We start from the raw sequence: 27,313 nt of genomic DNA, 5'->3' as shown, positions 1-27,313 counted from the left end.
CTCGCTATGACCACCTCCTTTATTAGCAATAGCCTTTAATGATCTCCAACACTTATTAGACCAGCTGGCCAAACACTATCTTCTAATTGAAGATATTGACACGTATACATGTTTATCTTTCACCGGTGGCCGCTTTCCACCGGCTAACAAATGTTAAACGTTATCGCTCGGCGCAGGACGCGCCTGTATCGGAAGTTCCTAGAACGTTATCGATGCTTCTTTTCGTTGCCTGTTTTCACCGACGCTTATGTTATCCGATTGTGTGACCAACGCGAATTGTCTAGAACTTTCTGGAAGACACGCGGGCATCAGGGATTAATCTGGAACCTTCGCTGATCAGATTTTCGACGACCGCCGACTGTGTTCGCCGCTTTCGTTGTGCTTTGAGTGTAGCTTGCTTTTGTGGGCACAGATTCGCCCAATAAAGGATCAGTTTCGTCATGCACAGTTTTACGACTGTTTACTTCAGCATAGAGAAAGGAATTCAACAAGAGGGGACACTCCCATAGGGCCCAGCGGCCGAATTGACTGCAGCGTGCCAAGCGGTCGGTGTCGATCACGTGCATCACTTCCGGTTTCGGTTTTGGGCGCGCGTATTTTGAACGCAAGCTAGCACGCCGGCTGCGCCCCCCCCCCCCCCCCCCTTTTCTTCTTTTTTTTGCTCTTCGCGCAGAATCGGTTTATTATTTAGTAAAAATGATTGCGAACGATCTCGTAAAATCCAATCGCATCTGTGCCACGTGCAATTACACAAAGTAGACGCAAGACCTTTTGTGCAATGAGGAAATATTTATTTTGCTCTATATAAAAGCTCGTTCCGCGCTTTTTGTGCGTTCATCCAACGTTGTTACACCAGCAGGTAAGGAAGTAGTTCCTGTATGAAGCTCCACCGGACGGTACCAGCTGAAAAAAAAAGTAAATTACAAGCATGTTACATTTGCAAGCACGTAACAGCATGTTACAAGCATGAGTCATTTTGGTATTTAGACTTAGGAACACTGCGAGGCGAAAGGTGCGAAAGCGGTGAATGGGCGGCATTACAAACAAAAGCAATTCGATTTTACATACATGGCGTAGAAAATACCCGACTCATCCCAAACATATATGAAAACATCTGATTTCCAAGCGTTCCCCAATTTCCGGGCATTATTTCCTGCACTTAGGCAGCAAAAATACACGAGCGACTTCGCGTTTCCAAAACTTGGCTCGGGCGACGCGACGGTACGCGACATACACAGAGACGGACGCAACAGGCACTCAAGACAAATGCGTGGGTGCAATGCCTTTTTTCAGTCCTTTAGAAGACGTTATTTTCGAATTACAAGTTTTTGATATGTTCGTCGTTCGCGCGTTCTGCCGGCGCCAGCAGCACACCCCATGTTATCACTCTTGGCAATCGCCCATCGCGTTTTCAAAAGGCGTGAGTACCGAAAGAAAGTATATGTTGTTGCGGAGCCACAAAAAACGTCACAGACTTGTTCCTCTAAGATTCATTACACGCCAAACTAACTTTATCACCACGGCCGAGCTGCTTATCGCTAACTGCGTCACAGCGCGCTGTGCGGCCAGCGTGCCTCAAAAGTACCCCAGAAAGTAACGAAATTACTTTCCAGTAATGTCTGGCGTCAGAGCAAGCGGCACAAACTTCTCCTAGACTACACACCACGGCCGAGTTCTCGCTAACTGCGACACGGCACCCTGTGCGGCCAGTGTGGCTCAAAAACCGAAATAAGTTACAATAGTCCCCTAGGAAGCGTCGGAAACATGTCTCAGCACGATTCATTTACTCAAATTAACTGCGCCAGGATGGTCGAGCTGTTTTTCGCTAACTGCGTCTTAAGTCTCGGTCCCGTGCCGTAAGCCTAATTGCGTCGTAGACTGTGAAACAAGATTTCTCACCTTGCCGTAGTCCAATAGTGCAGTGGTGTCTTGTCCCAGTGCAGAAGGAACGCAAGAATACGCCGAGAGCCCAATAAACCAGGTTACATTTAAAAAAGAAACAAAGAATGAGACAGACGGGTCGCCGCGCGCGAGCGCTCAAACGCGCGCGCAGCCATCCTCGCTGGCTTCGGGGGAGTGTCTGGCGGATGACGCATGTATCTGGCGCGTCATTGACCTGTGGCTAGGTAAGGCACGGAAAATAAGTCGCAAAGCTTAAGTTTATTTATACGCAAAACGTTTTAGTTTTCGCGGCAAAGAATTAAAAAAATAAATGAATGCCTGTTAACTTAAGTTCACTTTCTTTTTTTTCGATGCTCGCGGCAGCTAACGTTCGGTGTCAAAAGTATAGCGTGACGTATGGTGACGTGTTTCCTGTTGCCAATTTTTGCCGAGTGTCCCCTCTTGTTGAATTTCTTTCTCTATGACTTCAGCGTCACTACTACGTGACATCTGGTAGAGGTGCTGGGTAAGTGCGGTTGTTTACCGTGACTCGGGCTGTGCAGATTCCAGCCGGCGTTATTAGGAGGCCTCCCGCTGTCCGGATATCGGGTCCTTGCCAGGCCGTCTTCACCTTCTTTAACTTGGCGGCGAACGCGCCACTGAAGACGGTATAGTCGGTGCCACTGTCGACGAGAGCGGTGACGTTATGACCATCGCTGAGCCACTGACGTACCTCACGAAGGCCGACGTCGAGTTCAAGTGGGAGACGCCGCAAGTCGAAGCATTTGAAGAACTGAAGCGACGCCTGCAATCGCCGCCAATACTTGCGCATTTCGACGAAAACGCCGATACCGAAGTCCACACCGACGCAAGCAGCGTAGGACTCGGCGCCGTTCTTGTGCAGAGGACTGACGGACTAGAAAGGGTTGTAAGTTACGCTAGCCGGTCGCTATTGAAATTATTCCACAACAGAAAAGGAGTGCCTCGCCATCATCTGGGCTACATCAAAGTTTCGCCCCTACCTCTATGGCAGGCCCTTTAAAGTTGTGAGCGACCACCACGCCTTGTGTTGGCTAGTTAACTTGTGTTGGCTAGGATCATTCAGGTCGCCTCGCACGATGGAGTCTAAGACTTCAAGCATTCGACGTCACTGTCGTTTAGAAGTCCGGGCGAAAGCACTCTGACGCCGACTGCTTCTCTCGCGCCCCCGTCGAACCGCCGTCACAAGATGACCAGGATGACGACACTTTCTTGGGACCCATCAGTGCCGACGAATTCGCCGAACAACAGCGAGCTGACCCGGAACTAAGGAGCCTTGTAGACTACCTGGAAGGCAAGACCGTCATTGTGCCGAAGGTGTTCAGGCGAGGATTGGCGTCGTTTTTCTTGCAAAACAACATTCTCCTAAAAAAGAACTTCTCGCCTCTCCGAGCCAACTAACTCCTCGTGGTACCCTCAGCATTGCGTCCAGAGGTTCTGCAAGCTCTCCATGACGACCCAACGGCTGGACACCTTGGTTTTTCCCGCACGCTCGCGAGGATACAAGAAAAATACTACTGGCCTCGCCTCTCTGCCGACGTCGCCCATTACGTAAGGACATGCCGAGACTGTCAGCGACGCAAAACACCGCCGACAAGGCCAGCCGGCCTTCTACAGCCGATGGAGCCACCTCGCCGACCGTTCCAGCAGATCGGGATGGACTTACTGGGGCCTTTTCCGACGTCAACGTCTGGCAATAAATGGATCGTCGTAGCTACGGACTACCTCACCCGCTACGCCGAAACAAAAGCCTTGCCCAAAGGCAGTGCTGCCGAGGTAGCCCGGTTATTCGTTGAGAACATCCTCCTGCGTCACGGTGCCCCAGAAGTCCTCATCACCGACAGAGGTACGGCCTTCACGGCTGAACTAACTCAAGCCATCCTGCGCTACAGCCAGGCAAGCCATCGCCGGACCACCGCCTACCAACCGCAGACGAATGGCCTCACCGAGCGCCTAAATAAGACCATCGCCGACATGCTGGCAATGTACGTCGACGTCGAACACAAGACGTGGGATGCCCTCCTTCTGTACGTGACCTTCGCATACAACACCGCCATGCAAGAAACGACGCACATGGCGCCGTTCAACCTGGTCTACGGAAGGAAAACGGCAACGACGCTTGACGCCATGCTACCGGATGTCTCCGACGAAGAAAACCTCGACGTTGCCACCTATTTGCAGCGTGCCGAAGAAGGTCGACAGCTCGCCCGCCTGCGCGTCAGGAACCAGCAGAGAACCGACAGCCGACACTACAATCTTCGACGACGCTAAGTCGAGTACCAGCCTGGAGACCGTGTTTGGGTCTGGACTCCGATACGCCGACGAGGACTTAGCGAGAAACTTTTACGTCACTATTTCGGACCATATAAGATCATCCGACGTATTGGCGCACTGGACTATGATGTCGTGCCGGACGGTATTTCGCAATCACAGCGGCGCCGCGCACGACCTGAAGTCATCCACGTGGTGCGTCTTAAGCCTTTCTACGCCCGCTGAGGAACTTAGGTCCTTTGTTGCTTTGTTATTTTTGTCCCTTTCTGTACGCGTGGTTTTGTTTTCGCTTTCGTGTTTGTAGCATCGGGACGATGCTATTTAACGGGAGGGTATTGACACGTATACATGTTTATCTTTCACCGATGGCCGCTTTCCACCGGCTAACAAATGTTAAACGTTATCGCTCGGCGCAGGACGCGCCTGTATCGGAAGTTCCTAGAACGTTATCGATGCTTCTTTTCGTTGCCTGTTTTCACCGACGCTTATGTTATCTGATTGTGTGACCGACGCGAATTGTGTAGAACTTTCTGCAAGACACGCGTGGAACCTTCGATGACTCAGGTATAAAAGCCCACGCGTCGCGCCGCTGATCAGATTTTCGACGACCGCCGACTGTGTTCGCCGCTTTCGTTGTGCTTTGAGTGTAGCTTGCTTTTGTGGCCACAGGTTCGCCCAATAAAGAATCAGTTTCGTCATGCACAGTTTTACGACTGTTTACTTCAGCGTCACTACTACGTGACCCTATGGGAATCTGCTGATCAGACTATCTGAAGACTTGATAATATTATTTGGTGCTGACTACTGCGGTTCAACAGTAGAAAAAATAATTACGAGCAATCTTTTACACTTATTTACCGACCTTATCCTACCTTTGTTCCCTAGGACGTTCTGGTGGGCTAGTTGGTTCATAGCTTTTAGACGTTTATAAACTGCGCAAGAAAACGAAGACACAAGAAGGAAAACACCACGACACCACACCATCAGAAAGATCCCTATTATAGGGATCTTTCTGATCCCTATAATAGGGATCAGAAAGATGCATTGGTAACAAGTTTTTCACTCAAGATCACCAGGGGCCGTATTCTGAAATGATCCACTTCGGTGATAGTATCGCCTTGGCCACGGCTCCGCCAACGGCACGCGTTTATTGGCTGTTTTAGCGCAACTGAAAAATAAATAGCGTCATCTATCTCTTCCGGTCTGCGTTAATATGACGTCAGGGCGTTGTTCGGTGTTCCCCTGAAAAAAAACGAACACGTCTGCGTCATACTGTGGCCGGTACACTCGAAAACAACACACACGAGCCACTCTGCACTCGCCCTGTGTGTTCTCTCGTGTGTTTTGAAGCGTTCGAGAGCGCGTGTCGATAGTGCATGCTGACGTCACGGGTAAACAGTAGGTGGATTTACTGAACGTGAACGCCGAAGTGGATCGTTTCAGAAAACGGCCCCAGAAGTCCTTTAGGCGGTGACAACTAGCATCCGTTCCTTGCTTCGACGCCAAATCTACGGTCCATACCTGAAAAATATTCGTGATGGGAAATTCCACAGGCAGGCTCGAAGCGTTTTAAAGAACTGTCGCAAATACAGCTTGTGAGATTCACGAAATGCCTGAAGAAAGAACTTAACGATTACATAACTGATAATAAATGCCGCAGAAAAAAAAACATACCGCGAACTTTAGGTTGCCTGAAAAACTATTAGGAAGTGCGTAAGGAACAAAACCGTGCTTATGTATTCGCCCATAGAAAAACAGCGGGCGCATAAGGCCTAGAGCTAAAGGCGAGTCATGGAAAACTATGGGACAAAATTCATAAAGTGGATGGCAAGCACAAAGCATATTTCGTGCTATGCCTTGATACTCTAGGAAAACTTGAGTGTCACGCGAATATTTTAGCTCGACATTTTGCAGCTGTGACGAGTTCTGATTACACATTACACACATTACTTGCACACACATTATTTGCTAAAGCACAAAGCGAAATAGGCAAAAAAAGAAGGTAACAGTGACCATGAAACATCGCGAGCCCTTTTACACTTGGCAATATTGCATGGCTGCAGGGCCCGATGACATGATGTGCTGCAAAATTGACACATACGGAGACTCCATTAGTACTCTTACGGATGATCGATGTTTGTTCACAGGTGAAGACTAGGATGGATGAGAGGTCGCCACGATGTCGCCACCGAAATGTAGCCGTGGCTGCTGCTGAGTTTTTCGTTCTCTTCCTCTTCTATCTCCTCGTTGCCACGTTACAATGCCCCTTTCGCAGGCGAAGCCCACTGGGAGAGTCACTGTTCTTCGGCGGGGTAGTAGCGCTTAAGGCGTGCAACATGAGCCAGCTGGGTTTTCTTGGAACGCCTATCTTTAGACAAAACTCGTGCAACCACGTAAGTGAGGTCGCTCAGGCGATCTAAAACAACGAACGGGCCCACATAGTGTGACAAGAACTTGCTGCACAAGCCACGCTTGCGTTGTGGGGTCCATAGCAGCACTAGGACACCTTTTTCATAATAAACGGCTTGATGGGATCTATCGTACCGATTCTTGGAGCGGTTTTGCGATGCCAATGTGCGGACACGGGCTATTCGGCGGGCTTCCTCGGCGAGGCGAAGTGTCTTGGCGACGGAATCCTCAGCGTCCAGAGAAAACGGCAGAATCGTGTCGAGGAATCTCCGCGGCGATCGAGCATAAAGCAGATAGAAAGGGCTGTATTTCGTTGTCTCATGCGTCGCAGTGTTGTAGGCGTATGTTATGAATGGCAACACATCATCCCAGTTCTTGTGGTTAGAGGGCACATACATTGATAGCATGTTCGTCAAAGTTCGATTCGTGCGTTCAACAAGACCGTTGGTTTGCGGATGGTACGGCGTCGAGTGACGAAATTGTGTTCCACATAGCCGAAGCAGCTCTTCAACAGCGTCCGCCACGAATTGACGACCGCGATCACTTATGATCAGGCGAGGTGGGCCATGGCGTAGGACGACATAATGCAACAAGAAAGCAGCGACGCAAACAGCGGTAGATGACGGCACTGCTGCGGTCTCTGTGTAGCCTGTAAGGTGGTCTACACAAACGATTATCCCTCGATTGTTATTCGATGACCGTGGGAATGGGCCCAGGAGGTCCACGCCAACTTGCTCAAAAGGTGCGTGAGGGGGAATCAACGGCTGCGAAAGACCTGGTGGGGCGGTTGAAGGTCGTTTCTGTCGTTGGCATTGGGCACAACTAGCCACATATTGCTTTGTTGTTTGACGCATGTGAGGCCAGTAAAATCGCTCTTGTACATGCTGTAACGTACGGACGAATCGAAGATGACCTGATGTTGGATCATCATGCATGGCATGTAGCCCAGCACTACGGAGACTCTCCGGGACTACAAGAAGAAAGCGGGCGCCACTTGCAGAGTGGTTGGTTTTATATAACAAGCTGTCACGTATGGAAAAACCACCACTGGCTTTCGGATTCAGGGCCATCACAAAAAAAGGTTCCAGATTGACGTCGTTGCGTTGATCCTCCTGGAAGATGGTCGCGTCCGGAAATTCAAGTGCAATAGCGGCCATACAGTCATCGAAAGTGTCTTCTTCAGAATTTGCCGTTAGCAGTGGTAAGCGGGAAAGACAGTCGGCATCAGCATGCCGGCGGCCGCTTCTGTATTTCACGACAAAGTCGTACTCTTGTAGTCGCAAGGCCCACCGTGCTAGACGACCAGACGGATCCCGAAGGCTGAACAGCCAGCATAATGAATAGTGATCAGTGACTATGCTGAATGGGCGACCATAGATGTAACAGCAAAACTTCTGAGCAGCAAAAACAGCTGCAAGGCATTCCTGCTGAGTGACTGTGTAGTTTCGCTCAGCATTGCTTAAGCAACGACTGGCATAGGCAACAACGTGTTCGGCGTCGTTTCGCCGTTGAGCAAGTACCGCTCCAATGCCTATTGCGCTGGCGTCAGTATGAACTTCGGTAGGGGAACACGGATCAAAATGACGCAGGATAGGGTCTGACGTAAGTAAGAATTTAAGTTGACGGAACGGTGACTCACATCCTGGTGTCCAGTCGAACGATACATCCTTTTGCAACAGACGCGTCAACGGGTGCACAACGTCGGCGAATTTTGGGACAAAACGACGGAAATAAGAACAGAGTCCCAGGAAACTGCGCAGTTCCCGCGCTGACTGCGGAGGCTCGAAGGCACTGACCGCTTCAATCTTGCGGTGGTCAGGTCTGACTCCATATTTGTCGACTAGATGACCGAGAACCAAGGTTTGTCGCTCCCCAAACCTACACTTTCCAGAGTTAAGAATCAAATCTGCTTTCTCCATGCATTTCAGAACCAGGCTAAGGCGCTCGTTATGCTCCTCAAAAGTGCGGCCGAAAATAACATCATCCAGCTAGCAAAGACATATTTCCCACTTTAGACCGCGAAGAATCGTGTCCATGAATCTCTCGAACGTTGCGGGCGCATTGCAGAGCCCTAACGGCATAACGTTAAATTCGAATAAACCGTCCGGCGTAACAAAGGAGGTCTTCTCTTTGTCGACGGGATCCACAGGTATCTGCCAATAGCCTGAACGCAGATCGAGGGACGAAAAGTAGGAGGCAGAGTGTAGGCACTCTATTACGTCGTCAATTCGCGGGAGTGGGTACACATCCAACATTTAGTCGCCTATAATCAACACAAAATCTCCACGAGCCATCTTTTTTCTTTACCAGGATGACAGGTGCGGCCCACAATCTTGATGGTTCTTGAATCACATTTTTCCTCAGCATCTCTTGTAACTAGTCCGCAATAATCTTGCGCTCTGATGAAGACACTCGGTAGGGCTTTTGCCGAAGAGGATGTGCCGATCCTGTGTGAATGCGATGACGAGCACGCGAGGATGGGATAGTTGTACGGTACTCATTTTGAGAGAAGTCGAACACGGAAGCATACTGGGCTAGCAGTTGTACTAAGGTGTCCCGTTCACGTGAAGACAAAGATTTGCTGACCATGCGTAGAATTTTCTGCTCATAAGGGCAAGTGGCTCGTCCTTCAGTGGAATCCTCGTCCCTGACGACCATCGATGAACAGCACGTGACGTCGTCGAAGACAGCAATCTTCATGTGTTCGGGAACACGCACAGGGACGGCAGAACAATTTAATGTCCACAAAAACGTGCTACCATTGTTCACAGATACAACACTATTGGGTACCAGTAGGTTCTTCTTCCCACAAGAGTCGCCAAAGGGTTGTACCACGGCGTCAAATGAAGCGTCTGTACAAGACGCGATGACGGATATCGGTGCTAAAGACCACGGAGGCAGCGTCACTCCCTCAGCAACGGCAAACGTTTTTAGGGGCGAAGCTCCTTAGGGTGTGGGTCGTTCCCTCCTCTGTAGTAGTAGTAGTAGTAGTAGTAGTAGTAGTAGTATGTAGCCTCCTCTAGTTTATGAATTGCTCAATAGATGGCGTAAGTGGTAGCCACCTGTAGTTTTATGAAGTGTTCACTAGATGGCGTAAGCTCGTAGCTCTTGTTGGCATGGAGACCGCTATGTATGTATGTATACGCATATATACATATATATGTATATGTATAGTATGACCGGAAGTCGACTTCCGCTTCCGTTTCCACTTCCGGTTCCGCTTCCGGTTCCGGAAGCCAGCTTCCGGCTTCCAGAGAACGCTTCCGGCGTTATGGTGGCTAGAATACCGGCGTTTTTCTCTCTCGTCCGTAGCTAGGTGCGCTGCGGTGCAAAGGGCGTTCGTTCCCGACGCGCGCTCTCTTTCTCGTCCGTAGCTAGGGGTGCTGCGGGGCACAAGGGCGTTCGTTCCGGACGCGCGCTCTCTTTCTCTCTCGTTCCCGACGCGCGCTCTCTTTATCTCTCGTCCGTAGATTGGTTTACGCGAATGATCCCCCGGTGCTTCTTCCACTCATCATCATTCACTTCGTGGATATGCGGTGATTTTTTTGTCCAGCGGGTTCTTGATTCACGAGGTCTGATAATGACGGATCTTTATAAGCATCGACCCCAGGTTTTCCGCTATTTATCGAAAGTTCGCCGGCACCACAATTGACTGAAGCCCCGCAGGTTTGCAGAAAGTTTATCCCGTATAACGTCGTGCGTGCAGCGTTCCAAAATCACAAACTCGGTTAAATAACACTTGTCCGCCAATAACACATTCATAGCAGAAACACCAAGGGGACGCAATATTTCACCGCTTACTCCGCGGAATTTAGCATGCGTGTCGAGGGAAAACATCACTTTGCGTCGAAGCCGGTTCTTGAAAGGAAGACTCATAACAGATATCATAGCGCCGGTGTCCACCAATGCCATTGTACATATACCATCACTTGTCACTTCCACTTTGTTTCTCAGCATTGTAACCGGTGGAGGTATCAGTGTCGTGTCGAGTCTGGCGACCTCAGCTCCATCGGCCGCGCAGTCTAGTTTCCCGACGGCGGTGGTGAGAATGAACGTCGCCTCGGTGAAGGAGAGCGACGTTGACGTGAAGAAGGTGGAGTGAGACTGCGGTCTGAAACGGGCGAGTCGCTGCGCTGATTCCGTCGAGGGCTGTTGATGGGGAAGGTCGTCGACGAAGTAAAGGAGCGTGGAGGCCAGGAATTGTCGACGTTAGGACGCTCAGTGTCATAGGACGTTGGCTGTGACTCGTACCACCTCGGTGCCCAACGACGCTGACGACAGAATCGAGAGATGTGTCTGGTGACACCGCAGGTATAGCACACGGGAGGCTCGCGGCTAACGTTCGGGTAGGATGGGTATGTCCGAGGCTCCGAGTAGGCCGTTGCTGAGCAACGGGCAAATCCCTCAGCACGCCCGTTGCTGGTTTCCCGGTGGTAGTTCTGTTGCGTTCTCATTGGCCTTCTCGAGCGGTACTCCTCGACAGTCGTTGCAGCGATGGAAAGGGGAGCTGGTGGACGATTGTACAGATGTTGACTATCACGGACCTCATTGTTCAATTCCGTGCAGCGACGTAGCTCCTCTCTAACAATCTGTCTAATGGTCGTCGCGATATCGACTGATGGGATGTCGTCTTCAATGCTTGCAACAGTTGTGACGTTTGCTAGCCGGCCAAACTTCGGGATTATGCGGCGCAGTTTGAGAGCCTCAAAGGTACGGCAATGACGTATTACGTCGGTGACTGAGCCAAGGTTCTCTTTACCAATGAGGAAGTTGTGAACGTCCTCCGCGATTCCCTTCAACAAATGGCCAACTTTGTCCTCCTCTGACATACGAGGATTGGCCGTCCTGCATAGCTTGAGTACGTTTTCGATGTAGGTCGTGCACGTCTCGCCCGGAACTTGAGCTCTTTCAAGGAGCGTTTGCTCGGCCTGTTTCTTCTTTGCGATTGAATCACCGAAACGCTCCTTGATTTCGGACGTGAAACGATCCCACGTTGTCAGAGTTTCCTCGTGATTATCGAACCAAACGAGCGCCGTGTCCATCAGAAAGAAGACTACGTTGGAGAGTCGCGTTACGCTGTCCCAACGATAGTGCTTGCTCACCCGTTCGTAGTGGTTAAGCCATTCTTCGACGTCCTCGCCGTGCTTCCCTCCGAATGCGCGAGGCTCTACCAGATGTTGGCGCTGCCACGGACTAGCCATCATTTGGGTCGAAGATGCCGCTGGTTCCGTGCGAGTGTTGGCTTCGGTGTGGGACATCTGAGACACCGGAAGTAATGCGGGCAATCCAGCGATTCGGCGGCTTCGACGCAGATCAGGAGGTTGGAGAACCCTGTTGGCCGTGTTGCGTGGTGGTCGGCGGCACCCAGCACCTCCACCAAAAACTGTTACGGATGATCGATGTTTATTCACAGGTGAAGACTAGGATGGATGAGAGGTCGCCACGATGTTGCCACCGAAATGTAGCCGTGGCTGCTGCTGAGTTTTTCGTTCTCTTCCTCTTCTATCTCCTCTGTGCCACGTTACAGTACTTTTAAATGCGAAGCATTTTTTGGCGAACATTTGCCACTTTAAGAGTATCTATCTGTCTGTCTGTCTGTCCGTCCGTCCGTCCGTCCGTCCGTCCAACCGATGTCCGTACAGGCGATGTAGGTATACCGAATAAATAAATAAAATAAATGACGAACATAAATAATAGGTCCTTATATGAATGTCATGAAACAGCCGCCTACTTGTTGGGGCTCTCATGGTCGTTTTGTTAACTTGCTGTGTACCAAAATTGGCATATTAGGACAAGAGTGTATGACAAACATAAATGATAGGTTATGACATGAATATCATGACATATGCTTGTCATGTAGGTTGTGAAACAGCCGACCATGTCTTGGTACTCTCATGGTGGTATCGTTAACTTCGTATGTAGCGAAATTGGCATAGTGTGACAAGAGTGTATGATCAACATAACTGATAGGTCATGACATGAATGTCATGACATGAGTGTCATGTAGGTCATGAAACAGCCGCCTACGTCTTGGTGCTCTCATGGCCGTTTCGTTAATTTGGTAGGCTCCCCGCACACTGCTTTGCATAACCTCGATTGCCAGAGGGCGTGGGGATCTGCCGGCTTTTTTAAAATTAAAATATGGTGTGAAGGTTTTTGTTCAAGTGTGTGGAAGAATGCACACTTTACAGATATCAGTGCGGTTTTAGGATGCGTTCTACGCGGGATCAGTTGGTCCGCCTTAAAACCAAAATAAGCTAATCATTTGTAGAAAAGCAGCACTATGTCTCTGTTTCCTATCACTTGACAAAAAGCTTACGACCCTACAGAGGGATTCGGGGGTTTTACGTGCCAAAACCACCATCTGATTATGAGGCACGCCGTGGTGGGGGGACTCCGGATTAATTTCGACCATCTGGGGTTCGTGGCCCCAGAGCACGGGCTAAGGTCGCTTTTGCACTTCGCCCCCATCGAAATGCTGCCATCGCGGCCAGGATTTGATCCCTCCCGACCTCGTGCTTAGCAGCGCCATAGCCGCTAAGCCACCGCGGCGGGTATTACATGATCAATACTTCTTTTTGGGCGAGTTGGTACATCTCAAAACTTTTGTGTAACAGCGCAAACAGACGACCGCAAAAAGGGGGACACGTACACACAAGCGCTGACTACCAACTGGTTTTTTATTGGCAAGGATAGCACACATTAATTAAGCCAGAGTGAAGCAAGGGGAGGGGGGGGGGATTTAGCAAAGGTAAACTCGTGCCAACAACGAGTAACTGAGAAAGAAAGTCAAGCCGTAATTTCTTTCGACGTGATTCAAGTATGGGGACATTATTAGACCTCATTAGTTCAGTTGGCGAGTCGAATGTCGAAAATTTGTTGTAAACAAACCGGATAGCCTGTCTTTGGATTCATTCAAGTTTGTTTATGTTGCATTGAGTGTAGGGATCCCAGATAATACGGGCGTACTCGTCGAATTAAGTAGTAATAAGCGAGCAGTTTAACAGAGGATGGGGCGTGTTTAAGCTTGTATTTGAGAAAGCACAAAGTTTACGGAAAGCAGAGAGAGAGAGAGAGAAACGTTTATTCTTGAAACAGTGTCTCGAGCGAGTCCCGGTATCACCCTGAGGTGGGAAGGTTCCTTAGTCCAGGAACCCTCTGGCTTCGGCTGCCCTCTTGGCCCTGACGACGAGTTGTCGTTGGTCTTCCAGGTCCCCCAGGGTGAGCTTGGCCTCCCTCGTCTCGAATAGGTGGTCTTCGTTTGCTTGTGGTGCTCGGTTAGCGTCCATTTCGGGCTGCATTTCGCTGTCTTCATGCCACGGGCGTTCCAAGAGCAAGTGTGCCAGGGTGTCGGGAACGTTGCAGAGTGGGCAGAGGTAGCTGTGGAGCGTCGGGTAGAGGCAGTGCATTATAGTGCCGTGAGTGTAGGTACACTCACGGCACTATAATATTCGGCGTCTGAGGACCACGCTTTCTTCTTTGCCGAGGTTTGGGTGCGGTGGAGGGTACACGCGGCGCTCGAGCCTGTAGTGTTGCAATTGATATAGAGGCAGGTGACATCGAACGTGCGCATCGCGTAGGGCAGCGTCGAGAAGGAGCGAAACGACCTATAATTGTGAAATTTTTGAACTTCAAGTCAAAAATGGATGCTTTAAGTAATGCAAGCAAGCTGAAGGACCTGGAGACACCTAAAGTTTGGTTAGAAGAAGACTTTTCCCCAACGGTGCAACTAGCGCGTAAAAGGTTGCGTGACTACGCGAAGGAAAAAAGGAAACCAAATGAACGCTTTTCCGTGCGTTTTAACAAATTGCACATGCGATCTGGAATTTACCGGTATGATCCTGCCTCGGGCAAAGTAATTCCTATAACAGCAGAAAAGCGCCAAACCGAATGACAGCCTGCAATTACGCACAACGCGCAGACTAATGACAGCCCGGTGTCACTGCTCTTGGCTAACTTTCGCAGCATGTTCCCCAAACTTGATACATTGAAAGCGATCATTCATGCCACCTCATCAGATATCATTCTTGGTACGGAAACGTGGCTTTCACATGACATATGTAGCGACGATCTCACGCTCCCCTCATCGTTTGTAATTTTTCGCAAAGATAGGACGAGTTCTAGAGGAGGAGGCGTGCTTATTGCAGTGAAACAGGCCTATCAGCCTTCTATCATTGCCGTTGACTCACCCCTAGAAGCACTTTGGATTTCTGTCAAATTTGGCCACTCACGGTGTGTTTTAGGCGTATGCTACCGGCCACCTGACAGCCGTCCTGAGTTTACTGACCTATTCAATGAAGCAGTCGAGCTGGTTACTAACAGGTTTCCTAGTTGCCTCCTAATAATAGGCGGTGATTTCAACTACCCTGCCATAGACTGGTCCACATCATCCGTTAGTACACAGATTAACCGGGCCGAACACATTCGTTTTGTTGATTCACTTCATTATCATGACCTCACGCAACTAGTTCACGACCCCACACGCGGCAATCACATTTTAGATCTTTTACTCACGAACAACCCAAATATTGCCGAAACACATGTTCTAGAAGCCATCAGTGACCACAAAGTAGTGCAGTGTTCCTTCTCGCTTCCACATGCTGACAAAGCACAAATAAAAAAATGCATTCTCAACTATGCGCGAGCCGACATTGAAAATATGAACCGAAAGCTGCTGGCCTTTTCAAACGAATTCCAAGAAGACTTCGAAAACCGTTCGACTAGTCACAACTGGTGCATATTTCGCGATAAGTTAAAGGAGATAGAAGCATCCTGCGTGCCGAAGTCTACGATAAAAACGCGTGCTGACGATCCCTGGTTCACACGAGAAGTGAACAGGTGCTTAAATAAGAAGAAAAGATCATACAAAAAGGCATCACGAACAAACACCACTTCTGACTGGCAGAACTACAAAAGCATATCTATACTAGCAGAAAAAAGTATTCTTGAAGCCAAAAATCAGTACTTTAATATCACGCTTCCTAACTTGTTAAAAACCAACCCCAAGAAATTTTGGGAAGTCGTAAATCCAAAAAGTAAACACTCGATTCCAACCCTTCTGGGAGAAGACGGAAGTGCTCTACCAGCAGCCGAGTGCGCCGAGGAATTCAACAAAAGTTTTGCCACGGTTTTCACAGATGAACTGCCTCTTGACAGTTCACTTCAGCTATCACAACCACATGTAGCGTTTCCTTTTACACCCATCGTAGTTACAGCACATGGCGTTTCTCTTGCAATAGAACGCCTCCCGCTTAAAACAAGTCCTGGTCCCGACGGCATCAGCACCAAACTTCTAAAGCTAACCAGTCAGTATTCAGCTCCCTTGCTTTCATTAATATTTCAGCAATCCATCGACACAGGATGTGTACCGGATGATTGGAAGTCAGCATTTATAATACCTATATTTAAATCCGGCGACAGTTCCCTTCCTAGCAACTACAGGCCCATCTCTTTAACCTCAATTAGCTGTAAGTTATTGGAACATATAATACACAAGCATATTATAACATATCTAAACGAAAACAACCTACTCCTTATCAATCAGCACGGCTTTCGGAAAAATCTTTCCTGCCAAACGCAACTATTTGAATTAATAACTGATCTTCACCATTCACTACACTCATCGCTATACGTCGATGCAGTCTTTGTCGATTTTTCAAAAGCATTTGATCGCGTCCCCCATAACCGTCTGATCTTAAAAATCCGTAGCCTTAAACTTGATCAGAAAACAACGCAATGGATCGAACAGTTTTTAACAAACCGTCATCAGTCCGTCAAATTTCAAAACCATACCTCGAACCCCGCACGCGTCATATCAGGGGTACCACAGGGGTCAGTGTTGGGCCCACTTTTATGTTTAATTTATATTAATGATATAGCAACTAACATAAATGCAACGATTCGACTATTCGCAGACGACTGCGTAATTTATAAGGAAATAGCAAGCCCTACCGACATTACTCACCTGCAGTCTGCCCTCAATAAACTATCAGAATGGTGTTCTGTTTGGCAGATGCAAATCAACATAGACAAAACAAAACATCTAAAGTTTAGCCCGGCATTGAAAACACAGGTCAATACTTACGCAATTAACAATATACCTATTGATTCAGTCTCTACATTTAAATACCTAGGAATAAAATTTAATTCTAGTTTAACATGGAATGATCATATAGAACACATAACTTCTAAATCATTAAAGAAACTCGGCCTACTCAAGCGGCGCCTTCACCTCGCTACACGTGACACTAGACTATTAGCATATAACTCGCTCATTCGGCCTTCGTTAGAATACGCTTCCATCATTTGGCATCCCTATCATGTCACCTGGACTAACCATCTCGAAGCGGTCCAAAACAAAGCCGCACGGTTCATCCTGTCATCTTACTCGCGATTCCAAAGCGTCACCAAACTGAAAGACTCCCTCAAAATGCCATCACTCGCCATGCGCAGAACATATGCCCGATTAGCACTTTTTCACACTATATTCCATAGCAACACGTCATTTTCCCACTCACATATTTCTCCAGCGCATCACATATCGTCTAGATTAGACCACGCATACAAAGTCAAACCAATTTTCGCTCATACTGAAAAATACCGGAGCTCACCTCTCGCACTATCAATAGATCAATGGAATTCATTGCCATCTAGCATTGCCACTATGAATGATCCTCAATCTTTTCTGTCAGCGCTGCAATCCTTTCTTGAACGTCAAGGCATTTCACAATAGTTTTCTTTTTGTATATACTAGTAAGAGTTGGCGTTTTCATTAGAAACTGACACAAATCCACCTGACACAAAAGTCATCCACCTGATGCTCGCATTGTTCTTTAAGTGCTGCCATGATCGTACCTGAAAAGCATTTCTTTTTACACTGAACTGACTGTATATTATACATTGTTTTTATATTTTATATTTTTACATTGTATTTCTAGGATACAATGTGGACTTATCCTTTGTGTTAGTATTATACCTTGTTGCTTTTAGTTTCTGTTCACCATGCTATATTTGAACTTGCATTCTTGTGTCCACTGAAATGCCATTTTCACCTGCTGTGCGACTACTTTGTTATTCCCGTTTCAACACCCCCCCTCCCCCCCTATGTAATGCCCTTCTGGGCCTTTAGGGTATCCAAATAAAATAAATAAAATATCGTCGAATAGTTGTTGGGTACGGCTTCCACCTCTTCTGCCGCAGGTCAGAGGGCGTGTGGGGCGAGGGGAGCCCAGCTGACGTGCTCGCGGGCAGCGGTGTGGGCCGCTTCGTTCCCCTCTTGTCCCTCGTGTCCGGGTACCCACGTTACGCAGGTGTACGGGAGCGGAGTGCGTCTGTGCATGTGGTGGTGGCGAGAGCGATTGCCGCTTCTTCCGCCGTTTCCGGGTTGCGTGCCTTGACGGTTGCCGATGCTAACTCGCGGCCTAGGGAGTCTACGACGCTGAGAGCGTATGCGTTTCGATGCGGATACTTGGCCGCGTCGGTGTAGCGGGCGTCTGGGTCTGGGTCTGAAGTCTGGGGTCTGGGTGGAAAGCAGATAAAGATATCTTTTGCACGTGAAGGCGTCTGGGTCTGGGTCGAAAGCAGAGAAAGACATCTTTTGCACGTGAAGGTTCTAGGACAGGTTGCTGCAAAGGGTGACACCTAAATATTTATAGTTAGTAAATTGTTTAAGTGCAGAGGAGTCTAGCATATGACTATAAGAATGAGATGTTTTCTCGCGGGAAAAGGGAAGAAAACACTTTTTTTCAACATTCAAGGTCATCTCCCATTGAGTGCACCAATAGAAGTGACCTAGTGACCAAGATGACCTAGTGACCAAGCACACTAGTGACCAAGATGAGTCACGTCATCTTGATCACTAGGGTGGGTAATTTCTTTAAACAAGACACAATCACCTGCAAATAGTCTTATTTCAACATTCGACTTTACAACATCAACAATGTAATTCACGTACAGGAGGAACAACAAAGGGTCTAATACACTTTCCTGTGGTACACCAGATGTGACTGGAAGACAGGCCGAGTGATGCCCACCTACATCCACGAACTGTTCGCAATTGCCTAAGTATTAAGCGATCCAAGAAACAAGTAGTTCTGGTATGCCATAGTTTCTTAGCATAAATATTAGTTGGGAATGATGTACCTTTTGAAGGCTTTACTAAAACCCAGAAAAAATAAATAAGTTTGGTTGTTATTTTCAATGGAAGAAACAAGCGTGTGAATGACCGTGATTAGTTGTGTTACTGTAGAATATCCCTTTCTGAAACCATGTGGAGAGTTGGTCAGAATTTTGTTCTCCTCAAGAAACTCATGGAGAGCTTTTGCAATAATATGCTCAATAAGTTTACAGAAACTTCACGTTAGTGAGATCGGGCCAAAAGTTTTCTAAAAGTAGTCCGTCGCCTTTTTAAAAATTCCAGTCCTTCGGCAAACTCGAACACGACAAGGAAGCATGAAAAATCATGACAAGGTACTTTGCGAGAGTTCGGCATATCAGCGAAGAAAAACATTTAGTATGTTATTGGGTCCAGAAGAAGTCTTAGTTTTCAAGTCAAGTAGGATTGAGAGAACTCCAGCATAACTAATAATATTTGAAAAATTTGTAATTGCAGTGTCTGTGGCAGTGGGAAGGCCATCAGTTGCAGCAGAAAAGAGAGAGAGATAAATGAGATGGGAATAGCAGGGAGGTTCACCGGAAGGTAGATATCCAGTTTGCTACCCTGCACTGGGGAAGGGGTAAGGGGAGACAGAAAGATAAGGAAGAATGCACACACATAGAAAGAGAGGGACATCAGAAAAGAAAACACACACACGCACACACAAAAGAACTCAGGATTGTCACAGTCGTTCAAGCAGGTCGCTTGTCCGGAAGAACCTCAGCAGCGCGCTCATCGCCTTCTGGCGTGAAGACCGCGTCAGCCGACACTCTAAGATCATCTGCTCACAAAGCGGCCGGTCGTTACAAGTGTTTAAAATATTCAAAATACTCCTTTTGCGTCGCTACATCGGCTCCAGCGAGACTTCCAGCTCTCGAATGCGTTGCGGTAGTCCTCCTCCGGGATGGCCTTTAATGCAGCGGTGGAAGCTGCTTTGATACCGTCCAGTGTCCCAAAATGCTTGCCTTTCAGGGGTGTTTAGAGGCGTGTAAACAGAAAAAAAGTCGGGGGGAGCCAAGTCCGGGCTGTACGGGGCGGGGAGATCGTTGGCACCCCTGCTTTAAGCAGGTAGTCGATGACGATGTAGGCACTGTGGGCCGGTGCATTATCGTGGTCCAGTTGTCTGCGATGTCCGGCGTTTCAGTCTTTTGAGGACTTCCACATAAAATTTGGAGTTCACAGTGGTTCCAGGTTCTACAAATTCGCGCTGAAACGGTCCGTGGATGTAAAAAAAAAGCGATGAGCATGATCTTGATCCGTTATTTGCTCGTCCTGGCTTTCTTCTGGCGAGGGGACGAGTGCGTGTGTCACTCCGATGATTGCCTTTTGGCCTCCGGGTTATATTCAAATACCCAAGTCCCGTCACCTGTAATGACGTTGTCCAAAAATTTTCGATCACGTTTGCACATGTCGAGGTATTCTTAGCACGTTTCACGCGGCGTGACTTTTGGTCGTCAGTGAGCACTTTTGGAACCATTTTTGCGCACACTTTCCGCATGCGGATATCGTCTGTAACGATTTCATGAACATCAGTTTTCGGAACTTTCAACATGTCGGTAATTAAGCGAACATTTAATCGTCGCTCTGAGTTCCCTCACTCGCGAGCCATTGTCAGCCGTGGTGGTCGTGGATGGCCGTCTGGCGCGGTCCTCGTTGTCTTCCCGGCGACTTCCAAAAAGGCCTTGTGCCACCGAAACACTTGCCGATCTGACAGGGCATGTTCTTTGTAAGCAGTCTTGATCATAGTAACATTTCCCGCAGCGGTCTTGCCAAGTTTCACGCAAAACGTGATCGCAAATCTTTGTTCTAATGAGCGCTGCATTTTCACTTGCACAAGAATAAAAAACAACCCTCATGGACAGGCCCGTCCTACACTCTGATGCACGAAGCACAGCGAGCGACGGAGCTCTGCTTAGCTGGGTTCTCCCACTACCAGTTTCAACCGCTTAGACCACGCTCCAACGTACAGTCGAGCCACAATAAATTCACTAACGTTACTTTCAGGACAGAAACTTATATTAAATTGTTCGGCAATGCCTCTTTGTTCGTTAATAATGACGCCGTTAGCAGAAATCTGTGAAACTGACTTCTTTTTCTCACTCAAGTAGTTCCAAAATTTAGTTCCAAAACCAGTTCCAAAATAAAGCTTGGTAGCGTTGTACTGAAATAATGTTCCTTTGAACGATGCAATGCAAGGCTTCCGTTTGATTGTGCTATGACGTTAAGTCGTGCGCGGTTCTTTTTTAATCTTTTCACTTTGCGTTTTAAATTTATAATGTCTCACGTCATCCACGGCGTTTCCTTGTGTACTTTCCTTCGTTTGTTCCGGACAAGCTTATCAAGGCAATACCGGCACATGCCCTTAAAAGGTTCCCATAAAACGCCAACATCACCGCTATCAAAATCGGTAAGACATGCCTCCAAGTGATCAATAATTGACGCATCATCCGCACGTGAGTAATCTTTGTAGTAATGTACAGCAGTTTCTTCTTGCACTTTATGGCAAGAAATCGGCATAGAAACATTGGCTAGTTGATCAGATAGCCCGTGTTCTATATGGACAGTGTAAGCAACAATACAGTCGGGAAGGAACACTAAATCTAAAATAGAACTGCAAGAGCCGTGCACCCGAGTCGGCTGGCTTACGACTTGGATAATATCGTGCTCTATCATTATGTCGAAGATAACATTTACGTCATTTCCGGCCGATCCCAATTAATACCAGAGGGATTGAAATCGCCAGCCAAAATTATTTTCTTGTTTTCATGCTGGTGCATGTGAGCCTGCAGTTTGGCTAGGAGTTTTGGAGCGGCGTCGGGAGGCCTTTATAAAGCGTAGAGAATAAACGTCTGCCTACAAAAAGATACTTTCAACCACAAGCATTCGAGTTCGGCAACGCTATTCAGTACAATAGCATCTATTTTATTTATAATAAGTACCGCCACCCGTAGTTAAGCGATCCCTGCGGAAAACAGTATGAGAAGGAGGAAACACGTCGTCATCAGATGAAGCCACGTTTCTGTTACAATAGGCGAATCGTGCTGTATTAGGAGTAGTTCCAATAACTCAGTTTTATTTTTAATGCTGCGGGCATTCATATTTAACAGGCGGATCATTTTCCATGCAAGGACAGTATCATGTCATGCTTCTGCCTCATCTGTCATTTTTACTCTTACCTTTTGATTCTCATCCCAGACATATAGGTCTCTGTCAATTTTAAGTTTATCGTGAATCAAGCTTACTTTTCCTCCTTGTTACTTGTCTTGCTTCACGCTGTTCCAAAGTAGTTTGCGTTTCTTTAATGTTGACTGCGAATAATCATTATGAATGAGAATACTGGACCCCTTAAGTTTTTCGCATTTTCCAGTATTATTATCTTTGCGTTATATTCTTGTAAATTTAATATGATAGGCATTTTGCCCTTTTGTTTACCAAGCCGGTGGATACGCCCTATCGAATCTCATTTCACTTCCAATTTATCTCGAAACACTTCCTAACTACTGTTTCCTTGTAGCTTCTATTTCATTTGGGCCCTCCGGAATGCCATGAATAACAAGGTTAGATCACCTGCTTCGATCCTCAAGGTCTGACAATTTTTTAGTCTTAAAGCTTAAGCAATGTTCTATCGACCGTAGTGATGAATGCATTTGACTTGCCTGGTTTGGTATAGCTGAGGTCACAGAGAGCTTTCTTTCAAACTGAGCAAACATACGACGCAATTCACTGATGACATTCTCGGTTTTTACAAGTTGAGATTTTAGCTCTAGGATCTCATCACGAAGGGTAACTTGCCCATCTAGCAGTTGTTCATACAATTCCTTCCGAGTGTGGCCTGGGTTTTCCTCAACGTCGCCACACAATAGAAGTCTACAGACGTTACCACAGCTGTACGCAATTCCAGGGCACTGTGTGGGGCACGGCAGGACCACATTACAACGGTTGTCACTACAAAATGAAATACCAATATAACTTACCTGCATAAGGCGAAGTAATCGCTTGGTAGTGCCATGGCAGTGCTCTTTCGGCCGTTACCACATAAGTCAAATCGGTGCGTAGCTTCTTTTATACCGGAAGCCTCAGATGACGTCACACCACAAGCGCCATAAAGTGTCGCCAGCAGCGTAGTGCTGAGGAATGGTGACGACCTCGTGTGGTTGAACGCAAGATTGTCGAGAACAGGCTGTAACCCATCGTCGAGGAAATGATGGTACGTGTAAGATATCCAGATCAGCCGTTCATCTTGTAATATAACGTATGTGAGTGGCGATTCCGGGTTAAAATTATACGCATCACAAAGTGAGCTGACAGAAGTGGTTGTAAATATTCTGATGAAAAAACAATTTAAAAGGGGGAATCTCTGTAACCTAACGTGCACTTAAAAGGACAGCAAATAATTTGCAGGGCCCTTCTACAAACATAAATTTGTAGGGCAATGCAAAAAGCTCGCTTTCAAAAAGCCAATCCCGCAACTCAAGAAAAAGACGCCAAGTATGAATACCATTAAAATACTAGGACGCAAATCCTGAATCTCAGATCGAAGCTGTCTTTTCAAGCTTTATAATTGTCTTGTAAGGCCCACGCTTGATCACGCTTGTTATGTTGACGAGGAAGTAGCAACGTCGACACTGAGGGCTGTAGACTCTGTTCCTTGCTTAGGTCTGCGACTGTGTAGAGGTGCGTTTAGGACTTGTCCTTCTGAAAGTCTCTATGCCGAAAGCAACCAGTGGTTTCTGCAGAAACGCAGGATGCTCCTAGAAAGCTCTTACAGCCTAACAATACTTGCAAAGAAAATGGTTATGCGCAAACAAAACACGGACACAGTAATAGACGCAGACGAGCGCAAACTTTCAACTGACGTTATTTTTTTCCTGCGTTGTCAATATATACTCTACAACAGCGGTGATCACATGACACACTTCAAAGATTACAACGTGCCGCGCAAGAACATCATCTCAGTTTCTTTTAAGGAAATTGATGTATCACTTATACAGCCATCTATACTTAGATGTGATCACTTACACTTATAATCTATACTTAGATAAGTGATCACTTAATCAGCCATCTCCTTAAGGAGATGGCTGTATAAGTGATACATCAATTTCTTTAAAAGAAACTGAGATGATGTTCTTGCGCGGCACGTTGTAATCTTTGAAGTGTGTCATGTGATCACCGCAGTTGTAGAGTATATATTGACAACGCAGGAAAAAAATAAAGTCATTTGAAAGTTTGCGCTCGTCCGCGTCTATTACTGTGTCCGTGTTTTGTTTGCGCATAACCATTTCCTTTGCAAGTATGAACCAACTCGCCCAGCAGAAAGTTTTACTAACAATACTCTCGCAGCCCAGGCCGTCCTTTTATTTGCACCATCGCAGATGCACTTAAAACGTAACATCTTTTCACCTAAATATAAAACCAGGTACACTACAACAAGACTGTGCTTCCTGGAAACACACCGCACCGAAAATCAATCTCAGCATGATCAAATATGCAAAAAGATACACGCCATCCCAACTACGTTTGAAAGAATTTGACCTGGAGTACCATTTATTCGCTATTTTACAGATGGAATCAAAACCATCTACCAATTTAGGATGCGTGTGGTTGGAAACGACCATGAGTACGTTTGGTGACATGATGATAGGGCGCTCGTTTTTACCGCTGAGGCTAATGCCATATTATTGACAATGAAATAGATAAAACATTTCAACATCATTCGATCCATTATATTTACTGATGCCCTGAGCGCACAGCTAGCAATATGATTATTAGAAAAAAATAGACATGGTTTAGTGCAGGAAGTATTAGCGTAATGTGCAAGACATAAGGAGTGTGAAATTGCGCTTGGTTGGATATCGAGCCATATGGGTATACAGAGCAAAAGAAGAGCGGCCGCAAATACGGCCACATATTTACCGATAAGCAACCTCCCGATACCGCACCAAGACAACTTAAAGGCGATAACTATGTTTTGTCAGTCTGACTTGATTGAACAAACAACATATTTCACATTGTGAGGCACATAAACCGCTTCTATGAAGTTGTGCTTTTTGCCCTTAGAATAGGACAGACAAGACTAACCCACAGTTTTCTTCTACTACATGAAAAACAGCCTATATGCCTAACATGCCAATAACCTTTAATAATCCTGCACATTTTAATCTTATTGTCCACAGTACGAAATGAAAATACGAAAATTCTTAACTGCAGTTTACAAACATCGGATACCACTACATCCGGCCCTTTTACTTGTTGATCCATTTTTAGACCCACTAGAAAATACTTTCAAAATTTGTAAACAATAAGAATTCTGAAACAGCTTTCGCCACTGACAAATCAGGCATGTGATGCTTAGCAACACACCTTTCTGTGTTAAACACAAAAAAAGCCTTGTCCTTGGCCCTTTATCTACAGCTGCTGCGCCAACGAAACCCAAATGTATTTACTTACTTGCTTACTGAACTCCCAGTACAAGTGCCGCAAGGGCGTCTGCGTCAGCAGGTGTTTGGTGTGTTGCGACACCACGGACCCGAGCACATGAGGGTCGGACCCTCCCGCGTCTAACCGTACATGGCTTAGCCGTGTCCGGGGAAAAGAGTATCCTGAGGGTTGAGCCGAAGCCGGGTATTTGGACCTTTAAGGCCCCTCGGCGGAGTCAACACACCCCCTTAGCCTCGGCTTCACGTAGACGCAGCAACCCCGGACTGTCTCATCCGGGGAAAATCAGTAGTTGCCTTTTCCTATCCTCCTCTTCAATCTTCGTCTGTTTCTCTCACTTTCAATCTTTCCTCGCTCCTTCTCACTTCTGAATTTCTGATTCTCCAGGCAGCTAGGGTTAACCTTGTGTGAGATAGCCAACCTTGGTTATAGTGGTTGTGTACAGCTGACGTTGGCAGGTATTGTTTATAACAACCCTGTCGCATCCCCTTGTTGGGCTCCGCGGTGGGTGGCTGGCACCGCTGCCAAAATTACTCTAATTTGTATAGCTTCCTCACACCCCAAGCTCCCTGATCGCCCTCTCATAAGAAGAAGGCGCACCGATGAATCTTTCAACTTCTTCACTAAGACCACCGAAATGTTCCCATGCTTCCAAGTGATTCACTGTGAAAACACTGACAAAAAAAGCGACAAACATTTCACCCTTCTTGGTGTCAAAATGTCTCACGGTGGTCATTGGAAGTGGCTACAAAGTCACCAAGATGGCAAGTGGTGACCTTCTTATTGAAGTAAACGACAAAATTCAGTACGAGAAACTAAGAAACTTGCTCGCATTCGGCGATAAAACTATATCTGTTAGTGCACACCGAACAATGAACCCCGTCAAGAGTGTGGTTTCAGACGACGACCTTATGGATTTCACTCCTGAATGGATGGAAAGAAGAAAATGTTATCCATGTACAACGCATAAAAATCAGGCGCGATAACAAAGAACTACCAACCAAACACATAGCACTTACTTTTGGCTCTAGCACACTCCCGGATGCAATAGAAACAGACTGCGTCTAGAATGAAATAGAATCAAACTGCGTCTAAGACCTGACATTACAAATCCACGACGCTGCTACAAGTGTCAGAGGTTTGCCCATGCCTCTCAAAGCTGCCGAGGACGACTAACTTGTGCGAAATGTGCTACAAAAGATCACTCTGCTGACGAATGTACTGCTGAGGCCCATTGCGCGAACTGTGATGGCAGCCACCCTGCATATCCCAGATTTCGCGCCGCCTGGGAGAAAGAAAAGGAGATCATTACTATCAAAGTCAAAGAGAATATCAGTTTCCGGGAAGCACGACAGCGTCTTTCACCTTCATTTTCAATGAAAACTTCTTTTGCCGAAGTGGTGCAACAGGGGGCAGCACCACGACAGACCCCGGCGGTCGCCCAAGGCACGCGCAGCGTACTCAGGCGACTGCCACGCGCCTCCATGGTGGGAGCAGCTGAGGCTGCCCTGCCCTCCTCGAAATCGGCCACACCAGAGGCCTCTACTAGCGCTGGCAGCAGCTACGGAGCTCAGAGGCTAAGGAGCATCCACCGGGCTCCGGGCTGGTGAGGCCAGAGCCTTCGTCCCTCGGCTACACGCCGTACACATCGCTCGTTAGAGCGAGTGTCCAGCGCTTCGCAAGAGGCTATGGACACTACTCCAAGCAAGGTGGTGCAGCCAGCGCCTAAGGAGTGGCCAAATTCATTGTACCGCTCTAGAAAAGACAAAACCAAAATTACAGGGCCGCAAACGGCTCTGTAGGCTAAACACATTCTTTTTCGTACACACAGCACCAGTTTAACTTCATTATGGACGCGCAAATTATGCAGTGGAACGTCAGAGGTCTTCTCAGAAACCTTGATGATGTTCAAGAACTACTCTACGAACTCACTCCAAAAGTGCTGTGTGTACAGGAAACCCACCTTAAATCCAAACACACTAACTTTCTTAGCCGTACTTCTAAACAAACTTATTACCATATGCTCTTTGTACAAACCCCTGCATAATCAGCTCCATAAACATGAATTCCAAACATTATTAGATCAATTGCCCCAACCCTATTTGGTTCTAGGAGATTTAAATG

The 27,313-nt window shown here is 47.3% G+C and overlaps 1 protein-coding gene and 1 long non-coding RNA gene across 3 annotated transcripts in view; one reads left to right on the top strand and one right to left on the bottom strand.

Annotated features, from left to right (window-relative positions):
- Positions 1 to 27,313, top strand: part of LOC119462588 (solute carrier family 41 member 1) — a 520,047-nt gene that overhangs the window by 445,331 nt on the left and 47,403 nt on the right. The gene's annotated exons all lie outside the window — the stretch shown is intronic.
- On the bottom strand, positions 770 to 2,361 carry LOC125947623 (uncharacterized). Its single transcript, XR_007468451.1, has 2 exons — positions 1,900 to 2,361; positions 770 to 903 (listed from the first exon to the last, which is right to left on the bottom strand). It is a non-coding gene; the product is annotated as an uncharacterized LOC125947623 (long non-coding RNA).

This window comes from Dermacentor silvarum, chromosome 8 (assembly GCF_013339745.2).
Source record: "Dermacentor silvarum isolate Dsil-2018 chromosome 8, BIME_Dsil_1.4, whole genome shotgun sequence".
NCBI lineage: Eukaryota > Metazoa > Arthropoda > Arachnida > Ixodida > Ixodidae > Dermacentor > Dermacentor silvarum.
The sequence above is the reverse complement of the archived record's forward strand: the minus strand, read 5'-3'. Positions and strand labels throughout refer to the sequence as shown.